The following is a 20679-nucleotide window of genomic DNA, read 5'->3' as shown; positions in this document are numbered from 1 at the left end:
TACAGCAGCAGTAAACTACCTCCTCTGCTCACATATAATTTTCCTTTATATTTCAACAGGGAGAAATGATGAATTCTGAATATTGACCATCGGAGAGAATAGACAAAAGAATATCCTAAATATGTCTTTTATAAACCCTACACGACAAGCTAATCTGAGCCTTCTAGCAGCCATTATAACATTAGCAGGTACTTAAGCAGTGGTGCAGAAGACTCAAAGCTGTTTCTAGGTTGCTTTTCAAACATATAAGCCAGCTACTTTAGCATTGATCTCCTACTGTCACAGCAAAGTGAACATGCTAGAACTTTCCACACCAGTGATCATGAAGATACGCTTTCATCTACATTTTCCTGGCTGTCACCAGTCCAACTGGGGCTAGTGAACATGATACTGTAATGCGGTTATGCAGAAACTTCTGCTAATATCCTTGTGTGCACAATGTTGGGGCCCCACTGTGCAGCCAGCCACAAAATAAATACAGGGCAGCAGTTATTAGCTCGCTCTCCCAAGACCTAGGCTGCAATGCAAAAACATCTCAAGAATAAAAAAAAAATCAAAACAGACTAAGCATTGATAAAAGTACATACCAATTAAACATCACGAATTAGTTATTTCGTTGACTTGGAAATGTTTTTGCTTCTTAATTGTACCAAATGATTCATGAAGAGATACTATTAAAAGCAACCACAGACCTTGTTGATTTCCACTTCGGGTTATGTGTTGCTGAGTGAATGTCTAACACAGATTCCACATCCAGATCACAATGTTTGGTGCGGGAGATGTTGCCAAGTCCACACAGTAGTGGCTTTAAGTGCAGACAGGAACTAAAAAATCTACACAAACTTTCAGTTTTAGCTACAAAATGACTAACAGACTTTCCATAACGCTGATGTACAACAGGCCAGGAAACTAATATATCAGAAATAATTAGTGGAAAGATGAGGTCAACAGAGAAAGAATGATTGTTATCAAAGAAACAACTGTGCACTTGCCGTGACAAAGAAACCAGTCAGAGATTAAGCCACAGTTTAATTTGTTGTATAAGTGATACCATAACTAATTAAACAGGAATTGATATCAAATAGTTAATTGATTGTCATCATCAGTTACTACGGTTTGTCTGAGAATTCGGCTATTTTTAGAACAATGTGGCTTGGTTAACTACATTATGGTTAGAAACGTTATTAAGGGCTTTAGGTTTAACACTTGATCTATGCAGATTAAGCTGACTTCAGGATTGAGCTCTGCTTCTCTGTGAAGGAAGAAAAAAGATTCAGCCAGTATTCTTGCTTTTCCCACTTCTGATTTCTATTCAATGATGCCCAATGGGCAGTGTGTCAGTGTATGATCAGACAATAACAGAATTGGACAATGCACTTCTAACCTCTCCGCACTGTTTGCATCCAGCTAACTCTAATGTGGTGTGTTCTGCACCTCCTGTTTATCAAAGGAATTTTCAGAGTACTTGTCATGCTTTTTTGAACAAAACTAGTAAAATGCCACTTTATGCTATGGCTTTCAACCCAAATGCATATTGAGCATAATGTAAGAATCACAGTATAAAACTGATGTATTTCACTGTGCTGCTGGTGCATCACCACTACCCTAGAGGTTTTATTTAATACTCAAATCCTACCCAAATTTCAATTTAAAAATCTCTCTCCTTCAATATGACAACAGATGGCATTGACGGTGAATCTAGTATCCTTTCACCTTTGAAATCTGGCTTTGGAAGCTGCTTGTATATTGCAATAAGAGCTAAGGTGGTGATACCATCTCAAAGTGAGTCTTCCACAACTGTTGCAACTTGAAAATAAACTATTCAAGGTTCAATAAAACAAGGGGGTTTGGAGGAAACACACAAAGGCCAACGACCGGAACAGAAATACAATGGCCTGTAAAGTGCTTAGGTGGGGAACAGGAAATAGTTAAATGTGCAGGAGGCATAACGTGAGAAATCAAAAAAATAAAAGGCATTTACAAATCAGAGCATGAAAACAAATAAAAGGCATAGGTAAGGATATCACAGAATCACAGTGCAGAAGAGGCCCTTCGGCCCATCGAGTCTGCACCGACACATGAGAAACACCTGGCCTACCTACTTAATCCCATTTACCAGCACTTGGCCCATACCCTTGAATGTTATGACGTGTCAAGTGCTCATCCAGGTAGTTTTTAAAGGTTGTGAGGCAACCCACCTCCACCACCCTCCCAGGCAGTGCAGTCCAGACCGTCACCACCCTCTGGGTAAAAAGGTTTTGCCTCACATCCCCCCTAAACCTCCTGCCCCTCACGTTGAACTTGTGTCCCCTCGTGACTGACCCTTCAACTAAGGGGAACAGCTGCTCCCTATCCACCCTGTCCATGCCCCTCATAATCTTGTACTACTCGATGAGGTCGCCCCTCAGTCTTCTCTGCTCCAACGAAAACAACCCAAATCTATCCAACCTTTCTTCATAACTTAAATGCTTCATCCCAGGCATCATCCTGGTGAATCTCCTCTGCACCCACTCCAGTGCAATCACATCCTTCCTATAATGTGGCAACCAGAGCTGCACACGGTACTCCAGCTGTGGCCTCACCAAGGTTCTATACAACTCCAACATGACCTCCCTACTTTTGTAATCTATGCCTCGATTGATAAAGGCAAGTGTCCCATATGCCTTTTTCACCGCCCTACTAACATACCCCTCTGCCTTCAGAGATCTATGAACACATAGGCCAAGGTCCCTTTGTTCCTCAGAACTTCCTAGTGCCATGCTGTTCACTGAATACTTCCTTGTCAAATTACTCCTTCCAAAGTGTATCACCTCACACTTTTCAGGGTTAAATTCCATCTGCCACTTATCTGCCCATTTGACCATCCCATTCATATCTTCCTGTAGCCCAAGACACTCAACCTCACTGTTAACCACCTGATCAATCTTTGTGTCATCCACAAACTTACTAATCCTATCCCCCACATAGTCATCTATGTCATTTATATAAATGAAAAATAATAGGGGACCCAGTGGTACGCCATTGAACACTGGCCTCCAGTCACTAATGCATCCTTCTGTCATCACCCTCTGCCTCCTACAACAAAGCCAATTTTGAATCCACCTTATCAAATTACCCTGTATCCCATGTGCCTTTGCCTTCTTTATAAATCTCCCACGCGGGACCTTGTCAAAGGCTTTGCTGAAATCCATATATACTACATCAACTGCACTACCCTCATCTACACACCTGGTCACCTCCTCAAAACATTCAATCAAATTTGTTAGGTAGACCTCCCTCTGACAAAGTCATGCTGACTATTCCTGATCAAACCTTGCCTCTCCAAGTGGAGATAGATACTTTCCTTCAGAAATTTCTCCAATAGTTTCCCTACCACTGACGTGAGACTCACTGGCCTGTAGTTCCCTAGCTTATCTCTACAACCCTTCTTAAATAGCGGAACCACATTAGCTGTTCTCCAGTCCTCTGGCACCTCCCCCATGGCCAGAGAGGAATTAAAAATTTGGGTCAGGGCCCCTGTGATCTCCTCCCTCAGCAGTCTGGGACACAAATCATCCAGACCTGGAGATTTGTCCACATTTAAGCCTGCCAACACCTCCAATACCTTGTCACTCCCTATATCAATTTGCTTAAGAACCTCGCAGTCTCTCTCCCCTAGTTCGATACCTTCATCCTCATTCTCTTGGGTGAAGATGGACGTGAAGTATTCATTCAACACTCTTGCAATGTCCTCTGGCTCCACCCATAGATTGCCCCCTTGGTCCCTTATGGGCCCTACTCTTTCCCTGGTTATCCTCTTCCCATTGATATACTTATAGAATATCTTGGGATTTTCCCTGCTTTTACCAGCCACAGCTTTCTCATATCCCCTCTTTGCTCTCCTAATTGCTTTCTTAAGCTCCACCCTGCACTGTCTGTACTCCATTAATGCCTCTGCTGATTTGCTTCCCTTGTACCTGCTAAAAGCCTCTCTTTTCCTTCTCATCGTAACCTGAATATTTCTGGACATCCATGGTTCTCTGGGCTTGTTACTCCTTCCTATCACCCTAGGGAGAACATGTTGAGCCTGTACCCTCCCCATTTCCTTTTTGAACACCCCCCACCACTATTCCTCTGTAGATTTCCCCAGAAGTAGCTGTTCCCAATCTACTTTGGCCAGATCCTGCCTTATTTTACTAAAATCCACTCTCCCAATCCAAAATATTTTTTTGCAACTTGTCGATTTCTTTGTCCATAACAAACTTAAACTGTACCATGTTGTGGTCGCTACCGCTAAAATGTTCGTCCACCTCAGCCACCTGTCCGGCTTTATTCCCCAGAATTAGGTCCAGCAATGCACCGTCCTTTGTTGGACCCTCTACATATTGACCTAAAAAGTTCTCCCGTACACATTTCAAGAAATCCACTCCATCCAAGCCCCTAACACTATGTCTATCCCAATTAATGTTGGGAAAGTTGAAATCACCTAATAGAATTACCCTATTGTTATTGTTTTTACACGCCTCCACAAATTATGCACATATTTGCTCCTCAATTTCCCGCTGACTATCTGGGGGTCTATAATAAACACCTAATAATGTGGTTGTCCCTTTTTTATTCTTAAACTCTACCCACAAAGCTTCATTTGATGCCCCCTCCAAGATATCAACTCTCCTTACTGCAGTAACTGACTCCTTAACCAATAATGCAACGCCTCCTCCTCTTTTACCCCCTCCCCTGTCTCGCCTGAAGATTCTATATCCCAGAATGTTGAGCTGCCAATCCTGCCCTTCCCTCAACCACATCTCAGTGATGGCTATTATATCACAATTCCACATGTCAATCCTCACCCTTAACTCATCCGTTTTACCTGTAATACTCCTGGCATTAAAGTAGAGGCCATCCAGCCTTGCCTTACTCCCTTGAAGCTTACTGCAGCTGTACTCCCTCTAACTTGATTGTTTTACTGTATTATGATGTGTCCCCATTCTGCTAACATTCTGTGTCCCCTACCCCTGCCGAATTAGTTTAAACTCCTCCCAACAGCACTAGCAAACCCGCCCGCAAGGATGTTAGTCCCGCTCTGGTTCAGATGTAGACCGTCCCGCTTGTACAGGTCCCACTTCCCCAGAAACGGTCCTAGTGATTCAAGAATCTGAAACCCTCCTTCCTGCACCAACTCAAACCACGTATTTATCTGCGCTATTCTCCAATTTCTGAGCTCGCTAGCACGTGGCACTGGCAGTAATCCAGAGATTACAACCCGAGAGGTCTTGCTTTTTAGTCTACTGCCTAACTCCCTGAATTCTTGATGCAAGATATGGGAAGCATGAAAAACTGGGAAGATGGAACAAGCTTCAATGACCCAGGGAATTGGGTTCATTCAGACCACCCTTCATTAACATTCTGAATAGTGTGACAGATCAAACAACACGCACTTTTATTTTCAAACTTGCTTTAAAACTGTTAGAACTTTTTCTAAGTTTCAGTTTCTTGCTATCCACTCAACATTTTTTACAAATTTTATGTAACAGCTTTAAAGGGAATGGAGATCATCATTAAAACACTTGTTACTTGAAAACCTGCCAAGCTCCCTTTGAAAATCAGAAGGTGTCTGAACTAAATATCACAATTGACTGGTGACACAGCAATGTTCTGGTTCCAAACCTCAGGCAATGAAGAACTCTCAGTTGTGCCAACCACAATGTGTTAATTGGATTAATTTCTTTAAATATGCACAGCTGCAAATTGCTTCAACCTTTTACTATTGCAGCATTATCCTGGCATTTGGGAATATTTTGTATAGTAGTCATGTTCATGCATGTGAAAATTACCATTATTTAGTTAAAAGTGGAATATCTATACAATCACCTTCCCCCCATTTTCCTTACAAACTATATCAAACTGGATTAATCAAAGCAATTATTTCCTCCATGAGTTCTGGAGCTCCTACTGTCTGACCACATGCAGCGCCACAATGCTAATGGGGACAAGGCCAGGTTTCAAAACATTGTTGCAAGTGGGAACTATTTTTGGTGAGGATAATGAAAGGATCTGGAATGCTGCACTATATGCCAGTTTTTAATTGGTGAAGAAAATAAGATGCACAAAGACCGAACTGAATTCAAGTGAAATGGATTGAGACCATCATTTTAATCTGTCAAAATCTATATCATCCTTATACAGGGCTAGGGCTTTCAAATTGAGAATAACTTTTTTATAACTTAGATCTGGTAATTATTCAAAAATAACATTTTCAAATCCAAGGATCAGGAGTTCATAAATTTCCTATTTACACAATGAATCTAAACTTGAGTTCAGATTTCAAGGCTGAAATGGTATCATGATCCTCAAGCACAGTAAATATATTGAGCAATATCAAAGTTACCACTCAAAATTTTGCAAGGTTGTATGTTGTCTCATGAAGACGACTAGAGGCTTGTATGGTTGAACAAGAACTGTGAATTAATAACACAACTATACAGGATGTGGACCTGACTAGGTGCTATCTTCATGCCGACTTCTACCAGACTCACCAATACTCCCATGTGATTCTACATCATCATGTGGGCAGAACTGTTTCCCCAGTCCCACATTAACCCTTCAGTCCCGAATACCCTAATACTACACAAAACAGGCACTTTATTGGGAGGCAGAGCTTTCAAATTCTGCAGAGATTGAAATCAAGACAGGCATTTAAATCAGTAGTGGATCAAACATCTGGTTCAAGGTTGGGATTTTTACTTCACAACTGCAGAGTAAACAATTCTGCATCATTTAGTTACACTGAAAGCAGCAACATAATTCAGTACCAAATGGAATTAACAGCTGCTGTGTAAACCAGAGTAAAAAAGAGTGTAAATTACAGAATCAGCCAATTCAGTGCATTGCAGATATAAGCACTTAGTACTTTTTTGCTGGCCTACTTGGATCCATTTTACATTGGCATCTGGAGGTCACACCAGAACTTCAGTCGGCAGAAACCTGACCTCTGTTTGATAATATCAATTGTGCACATTATACACAATGATAATTTTAAAGGGACCTAAATAAGGGTTTGATTTCATGCCGATTCAAACAGTATGATTTGTAGGTAGAACTGTGGATACACATGCTCTATATTGCCTGCTGTATAATAACTCTCTTCCTAAAAAAGCATGCACTAGTCCATACAAAGAATATTTTTTGTGAAATGTTTTTATATTCACAGTGAGGGTTTTGTCCTAGAAACAATGGTGATTTTATTTTTTAGTCTCATCTATGTGGTTTTAACTTTAATCTTATTTTATTTCTGGTCCTTGAAAAAAATTTCGGCCAGCCTTTGTTTCGTCTTGTGTGCCTAAATTGTGTTTATTTTTAGACTAGGAGAAAATGAATAGTCAGCAGTTTTTATTTTCCGTAACTTGTATTTTCAGGAATCTTTTCCAAAATGTGCATTTCAAAAAAAAATGTTAATTTCCATTTAACCTCTCATACAACTTGTCAACTTCAAAGAAATATTACGAAATAGTTGTCTTGAATGATGATACTAATATAATTATTCTGTAATTAGTTTATGTTCAAAAGCTTAACATAAAGCAAAACTCTTCAAAGTGCAATTACAAAAAGTGCAACATAAAAATCTATTGTTTCAGAATAAAAAGTTAAAAATGTGGGAATACAAAAACATGTGAAACACTGCAAATTTGTGAATATTGTTGCAGTTGTCATTAAATCCATTATGGCTATTCATACAAAACAAAATTATTCAGAAAAATCATCCCTTTTCATTAAATTCAAAACCACATGCATACTGTCTGCACTCTATTAAAATGTTCTATTATACAAGACAATGCAGCAAAAAACCTGTCAGTACAATATCACAGGAAATGGAAAATACAAATTGCATTGAGAAATAAAGACAATAATTAGAAATATAAAATAAACAGAATGAAGCACTGGATTGAACACAAAACCTTCTGCATTAATGGTGGTGCAACAATTTGCTTTGTCCCATGGGTAATAAACCCCACCCTCAGTTATCCATACATCATAGAGAGAATAAATATATACAACCAAAGAATGGAAAGGCTACCCACCCCCTTACCCACACAATTTTGATAGCCAGTGATGCATCCCCTTCAAACACTAAGTCTTTATAAAACAGTGTACATGAAATGTCCCAGGTTTAAATATTAAGTAAAATGATGAAAAGCAGCAAAGAAAGGCAAGGGATTGGGAAATGCTTAACAAATCTTTGTAAATACTCTCTAATCACTAAAGCAAGAAATTTTAAATAAATGGTTCGGAGAATTGTGGACAACATAATTTTGGTGTTCTGATACCCGTTAATGATTCAAGAACAAATACAATTACAACAGCTTTTTAATACATTCACAACATTCTGTTATTCACTATCTACAATACATAAGGTACATTATTCCATTTTGCTATTAGTTTGACATTTCTACACCAGACCACAGATTTCTAACTGTTTCTTCCCCCTCACTCTCCAATTTTCCAGGCATTGTTCCTTCATCAACAAATGAGGCAGGTGGCTGCTCACCTCATTCATTGCCACTTTTAAGACATATGGGGAGTGAAATGAGAGGATCCTTTCAGCCAGCCTGAGGGAAGCACAAATGCCTCAGGCAATGTTTCATTATTCTTGCTGTCTTCAAAGCAGTGTAGTACCTCAAGCAATTAACTTGGCGTCTTCTTTATTCTTTTAGTTGAACTGGTGAGAATGGGACTTCTGTCCCTCCCTCTGGAGGAAGTCCTACCCTCTGGAGATGGCGGCCAATCCTAATGGCTGGCCGTTCCATCAGTCCTGGTAGTGCTAGAGTTGAGTAGTGGGCGCTGCTTGGACTGCAGGAAAAAGACCCGAACAGGATCACAGATGACCCGATAGGGCGAGTCTCAGAGTTTTCGAGCGAAAAGGTATCCCAGAGCCCAGGGAGGGGGAAAAAGAGGGGGTTGGGGGCCAGGTTCTGTCAGGCAGGCGGCACTGAATGAAGGGAGGGAGTGACATTTTGGGGCAGTGCCCTGGTGCACACAGGGCAACCAAATGTTGTGCTTTCCTTCCTTCCTTCCCCTCATTTCTCATGCAGGCCTTTAAAAACAGCTTGCCCACTCCCACTCAACTACCTACGCCAACCATGTTTTGGAAGTTTAATATTCAGGTCAATAGGCTTGTCAACAAGTCTAAATGACTCTTAATTATTTATTTACATTTGGCAGGCGGGCTGCCGATTTTGTCACCTACCCACCCAGGATATTGTGTGGGTGAGCAGGAAGCTGGTGGGCTAGCCACCCAACTTATTTTACGTGCAGTCCTATTATACATAAAAATTTCCAAAGACGCCAACAAATAGACACTTCATGGTTCTTAAAATCAACTTACTAAGATACAAATAATAAGGCTCCTGACAAGTTGTGGCTATGCCTCTACTCTTAAAATGACTGAGTAAAGCTTGCAAAAGAAAAGTGAATAACTTTGACTGTATTTGAAATACCTGCACATAGTAATTAAAATCGCTAGCTGTAAATAATTACTAAAGATGTATCAACTTCTCAAGAGGTCAGTACCACTCTTGTAATATCGTGACAAGGAAATGTTAAGGATGGAATATAAATTGTTTCTTCAGCTTTTCATGCAGAATTAAACAATAAATGTTTTAATTATTTTGATGATAACTTGGTTTGTCCAGTGTGCTGAGGGCCACATTTTGTATTTTTGCAATTACAGTAGTAGCAGTGTATACCATCTACAAGATGCACTGCAGGAATTCACCAAGACTCCTTAGACAGCACCTTCCAAACCCAGGACCACTACCACCTAAAAGGGCAAGGGCAGCAGATAGATAGGAACACCACCACCTGGAAATTCCTCTCCAAATCACTCATCATTCTGACTTGGAAATATATCGCCTTTCCTTCACTGTCACTGGGTCAAAATCCTGAAACTTCCTTCCTAACAGCACTGTGGGTGTACCTACACCACACGGACTGCAGCAGTTCATGGCAGTAGCTCACCACCACTTTCTCAAGGGCAACTAAGGATGGGCAATAAATGCTGGCCCAGTCAGCAAAGCCCACATCCTGTGAATGAATTTTTTTTAAAAAAGTGAGGTGTACATCACATTATCCTTGCTTCACCAGTGCTATTCCCGGACCGAGCCAGCAGGAAATTCTATATTGGACACTATATTTGTCAGAACAGCAGCTTTCTATCCTGGAGCTGGCTTCTGACATGTCTTCCTTCTTCCTCAACTGAGATTTCCCACCCAGTGGTTGACAGGACCCTCAACCGTGTCCAACCCATCTCCCACGCCTCTGCCTTCCCCTTCCTCCTAGAACTATGATAGGGTCCCCTTTGTCCTCACTTTTCATCCCACCAGCCTCCACATTCAAAGGATCATCTTCGCCATTTCCGCCAACTCCAGCATGATGCCACCACCAAACACACCTTCCCCTCAGCATTCCGTAAAGATCATTCCCTCCAAGACACCCTCCATCACCCCCAACACCTCATCCCCTTCCCACAGCACCTTCTCATGCAATCGCAGAAGGTGCCACACCTGCCCCTTTACCTCCTCCCTCCTCACCGTCCAAGGACCCAAACACTCCTTTCAGGTGAAGCAACGCTTTACTTGCACCTCCTTCAATTTGATCTACTGCATTCGCTGCTCCCAATGCAGTCTCCTCTACATTGGAGAGGCCAAACGCAGACTGGGTGACCGCTTTGCGGAACACCTTCGGCCTGTCCGCAAGCATGACCCGGACCTTCCTGTCGCTTGCCATTTCAATACACCACCCTGCTCTCATGCCCACATGTCCGTCCTTGGCCTGCTGCAACATTCCAGTGAAGCCCAACGCAAACTGGAGGAACAGCACCTCACCTTCCAGTTAGGCACTTTACAGTCTTCCGGACTTAACATTGAATTCAATAACTTGAGACCATGAAGTCTCTCCTCCATCCTCACACCTTTTTTTTTAAATCCCCCTTTTTCAATACTCATTTTCATTTTTTATCCATATTTTTATTTTCATTCATTTTTATTTATTGTTTTATCCCCTTTTTTATCTTATTTTTGATCCTTTTCCCCACCTCCTCCCCCACCCCAACCCCACAAGGGCCACCTGTTACTTGTTCATGTTGTTCTTTTCAGAGTGCTTACCCTTGTTCTGCTATTATCACATTCTGCTTTCTTACATTTGCCACTATTTGCTCCTTTTTTAGTCCTTACCACTACTATTAACACTCCCTTTGTCCTTTTGTTTATGGCATCTTTCTCAATCTCTCCTTTGCCATCACCTATCGCTGACCTTCTATCCAGCTTCACCTGCTCCACCCCCCCCTTAAACAGCATAAATTTAATCACATTTCTACTTCTCCGTAGCTCTGAAGAAGGGTCATACAGACTCGAAACATCAACTCTGTTTCTCTCTGCACAGATGCTGTCAGGCCTGCAGAGATTTTCCAGCATTTTCTGAGTACGTTCTGCTTCCTATTTAAATTTTTTGCCACGAGTTGGAATTGGTTGGGATTGATGAATGAGTGTGCTGGGATAGAATAGCTGACAGCTTCCTCTTTCTCTTGATGCAGAACTCCCAGCAGCTATGCCCAGGAACAGTCAAATTTTAGTTCTAAGTGATATCCAGCAGTCCTCAGTTTGTATTGTTCGTCTTTGAGCAATTCAATTTGAAAATGAATTACATAAGACACAATTCATGAGAATTTTATTAAACCTTGTATAGCGCCTTAGCAAGTACTCATGAAACAAAAATTAATGACAATGTCAATTCCAAAATGGATTCTCAACTAAATCACTTCTAAAATAAATAAGAGGTGTAAAATAAAAATAGAGATGGAATTCTGCGAATTAATCAATATTCAACTTTTAAGGTCACACATGGATAGCTGGATCTGTGCTTACCAATATCTCAAATCTATGCAAAGATATCAGAAGTACATGTAAATTGGATACTTCATTAGCGTCTTTGAAGCAGTGTGGTAAAACACCTCTCTATGTACTGCTGATTAATCATCTGGCAGCCTTGAATGCTTAATCTGGAACACCGACATTCACACAGCTGACTTGAAGTGTCAAGTCTAATATTTGCGTGACACAAGACATCACAGTCATCTATCTACATTTCACACATGTAGTTCTCCTTATGGCGGGGGGGTGGGACAACTCAAGAAAAATTTCCTACCCACATTCTAACAGTCCCTTCCAAAACGCAATCATGTTATTTGTGAAGGTGTGAAATAAATTCTCAGCATGGATCACAAAAATAGAATATGCAAACAAGAAATATTTCTATACGCACTTTTTATTCTCCTCTGGCCCAGTTATCCACCTTCACTGTAGCTGCTCACCTTCCTGCACCATGTTTTTTGCTATGAAGCAAGTGACTGTGCATCCTTTGCATTCCAACACTAGTATCATTACAGGGCTCAGCCAGTAGGAAGTATTGTATAGAGAATTATAACTCAGCACGGCAGCAGCTTGGAGCTCAAAATGTGCCACCTCCTGGTGTGGCTAAAAACTAAACTAAAAAGAACACTAACAACAGATTCTGCAGCAGCCACTAGTGGGGCAGGTAGGTGCTCAGGACCACCATGATGAGAGCAAGAAAAGTCTTAAATAGCCAAACATTGTTTCAATCTACTCTGTATTGTGTGGTCCATTACAGATTAATAACAAATCATTTAAAGATCAGCCTCTGTTTCTCTCATTTTTTCCCTTCTTATGTTGGACTGTAATCTGATGGGCCAGCCTGGATTCTTTTATGCAGGCAATGTCACTGCCATTTCATACTGACCAACAGATGGAAATTTTATAGATTGGTATAAATTGCTGACTAATAACCTCTGGTGAAAGCTTAGCTGGATATTGCCAGAAATCCTTCCATTGGGTTAACTGTTTCAATTAACAACTTGCATTCATATAGCACCTTTAAAGTCACAGTCATTGTGGAGGAGGCCATTTGACTTGATGGAACAATGCCAGCTCTCTGCAGAATCCAATCTCTCCCACTGCCCTGCAAGTTTATTTCCCTTAAGTGCCTATCCAATTTCGTTTTGAAATTATTCTGCTTCCACTGCCCTTTTAGGCAATAAGTTCCAGGTCATTACTATTCACTGTGTAAAAAAAGTTATTCCTCACACCCTCTTATATCTCTTGCCCAAAATCTTAAATCCCCAAACCCTAGTCCTTGTACCATCAGCTAACGGAACTGCTTTCTTTGTTGAACTTAGCTAAACCAGTCAAAATCTCATACATCTCTATCAAATTTCCCCTCAATTTCCTTTGCTCCAAAGAGAACAACCTCAGCTTCTCCAACTTAACCTTGCAGCTAAAATTCTTCATTCCTGGAATCATTCTGGTAAAGCTCCTCTGCACCCTCAAGGTGGTGAGGTAGAACTGAGTGCTGTCTTCGTACATGCAGAAACTGATAACGTGTTTTCGGATGATGTCATCGACGGGTAGATGAGAAATAGGAGGAAACTATGGATGTAACCTTGGAGAACACCAGAGGTAATGGTATAAGGAGGAGGAACAGAAGCCATTGCAGCATTCTTTACGACTGCATAACCAAGAATGGATGCAGGCAAGTGTAGCCCCACCCATTCTGTATCCTTGGGCCTAAGGGAATGGAGACGAGGGTTGTACCAGGGTAATGGTCAGGATGACCCATAGAACAATAGAAAAGTTATGGCGCAGAAAGAGGCCATTCAGCCCATCATGTCTGTGTCAGCCAGAAAAAGATTAAAAAGAAACTAGCCACTCCTTTTAATCCCACTTTCCAGCACCTGGTCTGTAGCCTTGCAGGTTACAGCATTTCAGATGCAGATCCAGGTACCTTTTAAATGAGTTGAGCATTTCAGCCTCAACCACCAAATTAAGCAGTGAATTCTAGACACCCACCACCCTCTGGGTGGAAAAGTTTTTCCTCATGTCCCTTCTAATTCTTGTACCAATCACCTTAAATCTATGTCCCCTAGTAATTGACCTCTCAGTTAGGGGAAGCAAGTCTTTACTGTCTACCCTATCCAGACCCCTCATAATTTTGTACACCTGAATTAGGTCACTCCTCAGCCTCTGTTCTAAGGAAAACAACCTTAGCCTATCCAATCTTTCCTCATAGCTGTAATTTTCAAGCCCTGGCAGCAAATCTTTGTACTCTCTCCAGAGCAATTATGTCCTTCCTGTAATGTGGTAACCAGAACTGTACACTAAAAACCAGCTGTGACCTAACCAGCGTTTTATACAGTTTCAGCATTACATCTCTGCTTTTGAATCCAATACCTCGTCCAATAAAGGAAAGCATTCCGTATGCCTTCTTTGCCACCTTTATCCACTGGTCCTGCCTCCTTCAGGGACCTGTGGACAAGCACTCCAAGGTATCTCACTTCCTCAACCCCTCTCAATATCCTCCCATTTAATAAGTATTCCCTTGCTTTGTTTGCCCTCCCCAAATGCATTACCTCACACTTTTCCAGATTGAACTTCATAATGATACCAGTAATGGTTTTAATGGACAATAAAGGTGGAGGTGAGGGTGTGATTAAGCAGATCAGTTTCTGCAGAATTGTCACGGTGAATGGTGGGCAAAAGATTAGACAGTAGGGAATTGCAAAGTGCAGTTGTGAATGACTTGGGATCTTTTCCAGGGGCAGAACAGAACAAAGTGGAAGTCAGTGCAGAGCAATTCAAGAAAATGATCAGAGATTGTCTTATCTGTGATTGACACAATGCCATCTCACATGGCCTTGCAGCTGACAATGTCTGTGGGGTGACTGTGAATATGAGTGGGGGAATTTATGTGGAGGGAGAGATTAAGGGAGGGTTGGAGGGCATAAACTCTGGGATTTTAAACTAGCCTTTATAAACTAGTGACTACTGCAACCAACGGTTGCAGCTTTTCTCAAATCTTCTTCCAACAATATCTTTTTCCAACTTTTATAAAATAGAAAAAAACAGAAGGTGCTGGAGACTGACAGCAGGTTAGTCAGCATCTGCACTGAGAAAACAGATAGAAACATACAAATTAGGAGCTTGAGTAGGCCACTCAGCCCATCTCGCCTGCTCCACGATTCAAAAAGATCACGGCTGATCTGATTGTAACCTCAACTCCACAGACTAACAACCCTCAAAAAAATTTCTCCTCATCGTCATCTTAAAAAGGGAAATCCCTTATTCTTAAACTGTGTCGCTTAGTTCTAGTCTTCCCCAAGAGGGAATATCCTCCAGGTATCCACCCTATCAAGTCCCCTCAGAATCTTATGTTTCAATCAGATCACCTCTCATTCTTCTAAACTCCAATGGATAGGCCCAAGCTGTTCAACTCTCATCATAATATAAGCCCTTCATCTCATGATGGAGTCGAATGAACCTTCTCTTAACTGCTTCTAACGCAATATCCTTTTTCAGATAAAGAGACCAAAACTGCACACAGTACTCCAGATGTGGTCTTACTTGCTTGGCATTACTTAAGGTATATGGTACAGAAACATTTAATCAGTCCATATCAACATTTATGCTTCATTTGAGCCTCCTCCCATTTTTTCTCATCTAAATCTACCATCAAAACCATCTGTCCCCTTTTCCCTCGTGCTTGTCCAGTTTCCTCTTAAATGCATTTATACTATTTGCTTCAACCACTTTCTGTGTAGCAACTTCCACATTCATACCACTCTGAGTAAATAGGTTTTTTCTGAATTCCTTATTGTGACCATCCTTATTAGGGAGAGGAGTAATTAGGATCTCAGATATCAAGTTAGCCCCCAGGTGTCATGCCCAACAACGGATGCAACAATAAATACCATGTGCGTGGATTTAGTAATCCGATAACTGAGCCGGGGACGTACTATTCCAAAAGACCACCCAGCCTTCTCATTTGTCATCATCGGCTATACCTCGATTCATGGATGATGTCTACTCAAGGTTGCGAGTTTCTGCCATGGGTCTTCTTGTGACTGAACAGGCCAATTCCTGACCTGCAGATCTTTGAGATCATGGTGCAGGATGTGCCACGAGGTTTGTAGAAAGCTGTCCTCGAGCAACTGATCCAGTGTTGGATCTCATCGTCAATAGTGACTTTGAGAGAGGTGGCTGCCAAGGGAAGTGCTTGACATATTCCAGAGTCTCTCCCTCAACATGTAAGGGAGGTGGAATATTTAGCTTACCAAGAGTGGGTTGATATACACGAGTGTTGTTTTGGCAACATTCAAGGACATGCAGAGGTTTTTGTATGCAGAACTGGAGAGATCAAGAAAGGCTTGTAAATCTGGTGCAGAGTGGACGACAACGCTGCAGTCCTCTGCAGACTGTAGAGCAAGTATATTAACAGTGGTCAGTACAGTTTTGGCACAGACATGACTGAGGCTAAAGAGTTTTCCATCTAGGTGGTATTTAATTCTGACACCAAAGGGCAGTGGATCTTTCATGAGGTGAATTGCCACCGTCAGGTGGATTGTAAATAGTATAGGGGCTATCATATAGCCTTGCTTGACCCCAGCCTGAATTTTGAAGGTTTCTGTTTCAGATCTCCCACTCAAAACAGTTGCAGTATATCACCATGAAGCAGTTGCAGGATTGTGAAGGAGTTTCTTGGACATTCAAATCTTTGGAAGACAATCCACAAAGCCTCGCGATTTACCAAGTCAAATGCTTTGGTCAGGTTGACGAACGCAATGAAGTGTTTCTGGTGCTGTTCTTGACATTTTTCTTGGATTTGTCTGGTAAGAACAACCATGTCAGAGGTCCCTCTAGCAGGTGCAAAGCCACGCTGCGTCTCTGGCAGGACTTCCTCAGCCACAGAAAATAGGCGATTCAGGAGAATGCATGTCAGAATTTTCCCTGCTTTGGACAAGAGGGAAATACTATACAGTTTTCATAGCTTGATTGACCCCCCTTCTTGAAGACAGTTACCACTGTCATATTCCTGAAGTGGGAGGCGGGGTGGGGGGGGGGCTCTTTTTCCTCCCAAATCCATCAAATGAGTGCTTGGAGGAGACTTGAAAGTTGGTGAGCTTTTGCTTACATCAAGACCTCAGCTGGAGCAGCAGGCCCCATAATTTTTCATCTGTTTGATTGCTTCTTGATTGCTTCCATTGATGGTGGTACATCTATGGATTCTACCACAGGATACTGGGAGATAGCATCCACTGTGGATTCAGGGTTGTAGAGTTACCGAAAATGTTTTTTCCAGTGTTGACAGGTGGCAATGTCATCCTCAAGATGACAAGCATCATCCTGTGAAAAGGGATGTTGTCCATTTGATTTTGGTCTATAGATGGCCCTGATGGCTTCAAAAAAGCTCTGTCTGTCATGATGAGCATCATATTGTTGGATCTCTCAAGCTCTCTCTTCCCACCACATGTCCTTTATCTTTCAGATTTGTCTTTGGACACAGCCCCGAGATGCTGTGTTCTTGACTTGTGACCTTGGGTTTTCTGCCAGGCAATGAAGACTGCTCTTTTTTGTTCTTGGAGGTCACATATTTCAGTATTGTTTTCATCAAATCAGTCCTTGTGATGACGATGTTCGAACCCAATGGTCTGGGCACAAGAGTTTCATACAGCTAATTTTATTTGATTTCACTGTTCTGGAATTAAGTTGGGTGTGTGAAGATTTTTCAGATTGGCCATGAGCTACATATGGAATTCCTCTCTTCAGTTGGGCTGCTTTAGGGCTGAGACATGGATCTTCTTCCTCTTGGACTTTTGGGCCTTGCTTTGGTGCTGGGTGGATGTTTATCATCGATCAAACTAGTCTATGATCTGTCCAGCAGGCATCAGTCCTGATATGGATTGAGTGACACAGACCCTACTTAGATCTTTGACCTGAATAATGACAATCCAAGGAGGTGCTAATGCTTTGATCTAGGACGCCTTGATGTGGTTCTGCGTTTGTCCTCCTGGCAGAAGAGGGTTTATTATGGGGCCAAGCTGAGCACAATTTAACAGTGGGAGGGGCACCATCTGCATTGACTTTGCCTGCCCCATTTTTCCCAATGGTTCAGCTCCAAATATCGGAGTCATGGTCAACCCTGGCATTAAAGTTCCCCCAGAAGGATGATATTTTTGTCTTTTGGTGGCATTGAGGACTTCATAAAAGGTCAAAGCAGAACTTTGCTTTAACATCTTCATCAAAGTCAAGGGTCAGGGGCATAAGTTCTGATGACGGTGGCATATTGGTTACAGCTGAGCTCTATACAAAATGCCATGTGTCTTTCATTTACACAATTAGGGGAGTTCTGGCTCAGTCACAGATATTGCTGCCCAAAGACACCTCTATCCCAACACAGGTGACCTTCAAGCATCTGTCAACTCTATGCAGATTCTTGACGAGGGACTCCCAGGTTCACAGCCCTGTCCCCATCGCCAATTCTCCATCACCACAAGACTGGCAAATGGACCCTGGTGGAAGCCTGTACATGGCTTTGTTTAACATGGGGACCTAGGGGTGTCGTCACTGTCCACACAATCTTGATTGGTTGGTGGTCAGATTATGGTGATGTATCTAACTACAATGACTGGGACTACCTTGCTATTGCAGCCTTCTTCCACCCCCACAGGCAGTGAGATGCACAGTCTTCCTTCAACTGTTTTGCCATTGAGGACCTTTTGGATCACACTCTGTCTGACACCTTCCCTGACCTTGCCGCAATGGGTGTCCTACAAGGAGTAAGGAGCTCCAGGTGGCATCGCTCATGGGGTCATCAGAGCACACAAGTAGCTATCCACAGGGGGAAAACTGTCTCATTAAGACTCCTGGGAATGCAGGCCAATTGCTGGACTGGTTATTCTCATTACAGCTTCAGCAACCTGCAAGGTAGTGTCCTAATGTGTAGGACTAGCCTGAAAAAGCTGCAGAAAACTTATTGCTGCTGTGCTGTGCTGGGAAGCTGCGCCATTTCAGTTGATAAAATTTCAACACAAAAATACCTGGAAAAACTCAGCAGGTCCGGCAGCATCCGCGGAGAGGAGCACAGCCAACGTTTCGAGTCCGCATGACTCTTCAATAAAATTTCAACCATGTCCCTGATCCCACTCAAGTCCCTAGGACTAGATTGTTGCCAAATTGTGCACAAACCATCTGGGTTAGATAGTTGGGGCATGCACTTTTATAGAGAGAGAGCCTGTACTCCATGCTGGGCTAGCAGCAACCCTACTTGTATGGGTTCCTCAGTTATTTGGTTTGGAAACGTAAACAGTGATGGGTTACAACATAAAACTGTATCCATTTTATATTATAGAGGCTTCTTTCATATTTAATAGGGCGAATCGACCTGAAGCAGCAACTGTATTGACATTCTTGGCTGCCAATACTGTGGAATCAACTATTTACACTGTGGACCAGATTCAACACCACATGTTTGGAGCAAGTCAGCAAACAGGAAATCAGATTACCAGCCTTTACAGGCAGGCTTACAATTCAGCCTCCATGCCCATAAAAAAAGAAAACTGGTTACATTCCTCCTCCAACTCTACTACATCTGGAGCAGTGTCGGAAAATTAACTCTTGAAATGGGTCTTGGCACCTCCAGCAAAGCTGCCAGTCTTTGTGCAGGGGGAGATGGTGGCATAGTGGTAATTTCACCAGACTAGTAATCCAGAGACCTACATTATTGCTCAGGGGCATGGGTTCAAATACCACCATGGCAGCTGATGGAATTTAAACTCAATAAAATCTGCAATTGAAAGCTAGTCTGATGATTGTTTCGCAATCACAATTGTTGTAAAAGCCCTTCTGGTTCCCTAAGGAAGGGAACCTGCTGAGTTTACCTGTTCTGGCTTTTAAATCTTAACTGCCTAAATGGCTGAATAAGCCACTCAGCTCAAGAGCTGTTTGGTTAATAAAAGCAGAATATTGTGGATAACATTAAGTCTGTCGTGCTCTCTACAGATGCTACCAGACCTTTTGAGTTTTTTCAGCATTTTTGGTTTTTATTAAGGGGCTTATCATATAGTGACACCTACATCCCATCAAAGAATAAAAGGTATTAAAACATACAAATGCATTTCAAATGGAACTATCACTATACTCATTGAAAAAAAAAATTGAAGCTTATAATTTCCAGTCAGTTCATTGCCGTGTGCAAGTAGAAATTTATCAACTGCACAACAGTAGGCAATTTTGCAGATTTTTATGCAGCATGACAGACACATTTTGCCAAGTTACACTCTCAACAAAACTAAGGATTTTGCTAGTTGTTCTAACTGTGCCAAGCTAACATTTCCTACCTGAGCCACCTCAACTGCCAGTAAGCAAAGGTACAGCACAAAACTATATAGCGTAGACAGTCTTAGGTTTAATTTCCAGTCAGTGTTAAGTCAGCTGATCCCAGCCAGTGTTATGATTGCCTTCAGCTTTCTTGCTGCAATGAAGGGGTTAAAATTCCCATTCCGTACTGTCATGTAGTGCCCGCTGTTGGCAAATTTATAATCATGCTCTATTGTGCCGCCTCTCATTGTTTAAATAACCTAACACTTCCTGTGAAGGCTCACACTTCTGTAGGGTTGCCAACTGTGATTAAACATATTCCTGGAGGTTTCAACACGTGACTATCCCCCATACTCCAGCCATTAGTCAGCCAACACGTCCATCCTTGGGACATACTGCCTTCCTACGCCAGTTGGAAAGCAAAAAGACTAATTAACCAATTGGATGATGCTTGACTGTCAGCCAAATAGCATTTATCAGA

General features: G+C 41.9%; 1 protein-coding gene across 4 annotated transcripts in view; it reads right to left on the bottom strand.

Annotated features, from left to right (window-relative positions):
- Positions 1-20679, bottom strand: part of otud7a (OTU deubiquitinase 7A) — a 143175-nt gene that overhangs the window by 82611 nt on the left and 39885 nt on the right. Inside the window, exon 1 of one of the 4 annotated variants that reach the window (XM_078532439.1) lies at positions 259-351. The exons of the other annotated variants lie outside the window; for them this stretch is intronic. The gene's annotated coding sequence lies outside the window, so the exon portion shown is untranslated. Of the gene's footprint in view, positions 1-258; positions 352-20679 lie in introns of those variants that run through there. 4 annotated transcript variants of the gene reach the window in all.

The sequence above is a fragment of the Cetorhinus maximus genome, chromosome 30, assembly GCF_964194155.1.
Source record: "Cetorhinus maximus chromosome 30, sCetMax3.hap1.1, whole genome shotgun sequence".
NCBI classification, from domain to species: Eukaryota; Metazoa; Chordata; class Chondrichthyes; order Lamniformes; family Cetorhinidae; genus Cetorhinus; species Cetorhinus maximus.
The sequence above is the reverse complement of the archived record's forward strand: the minus strand, read 5'-3'. Positions and strand labels throughout refer to the sequence as shown.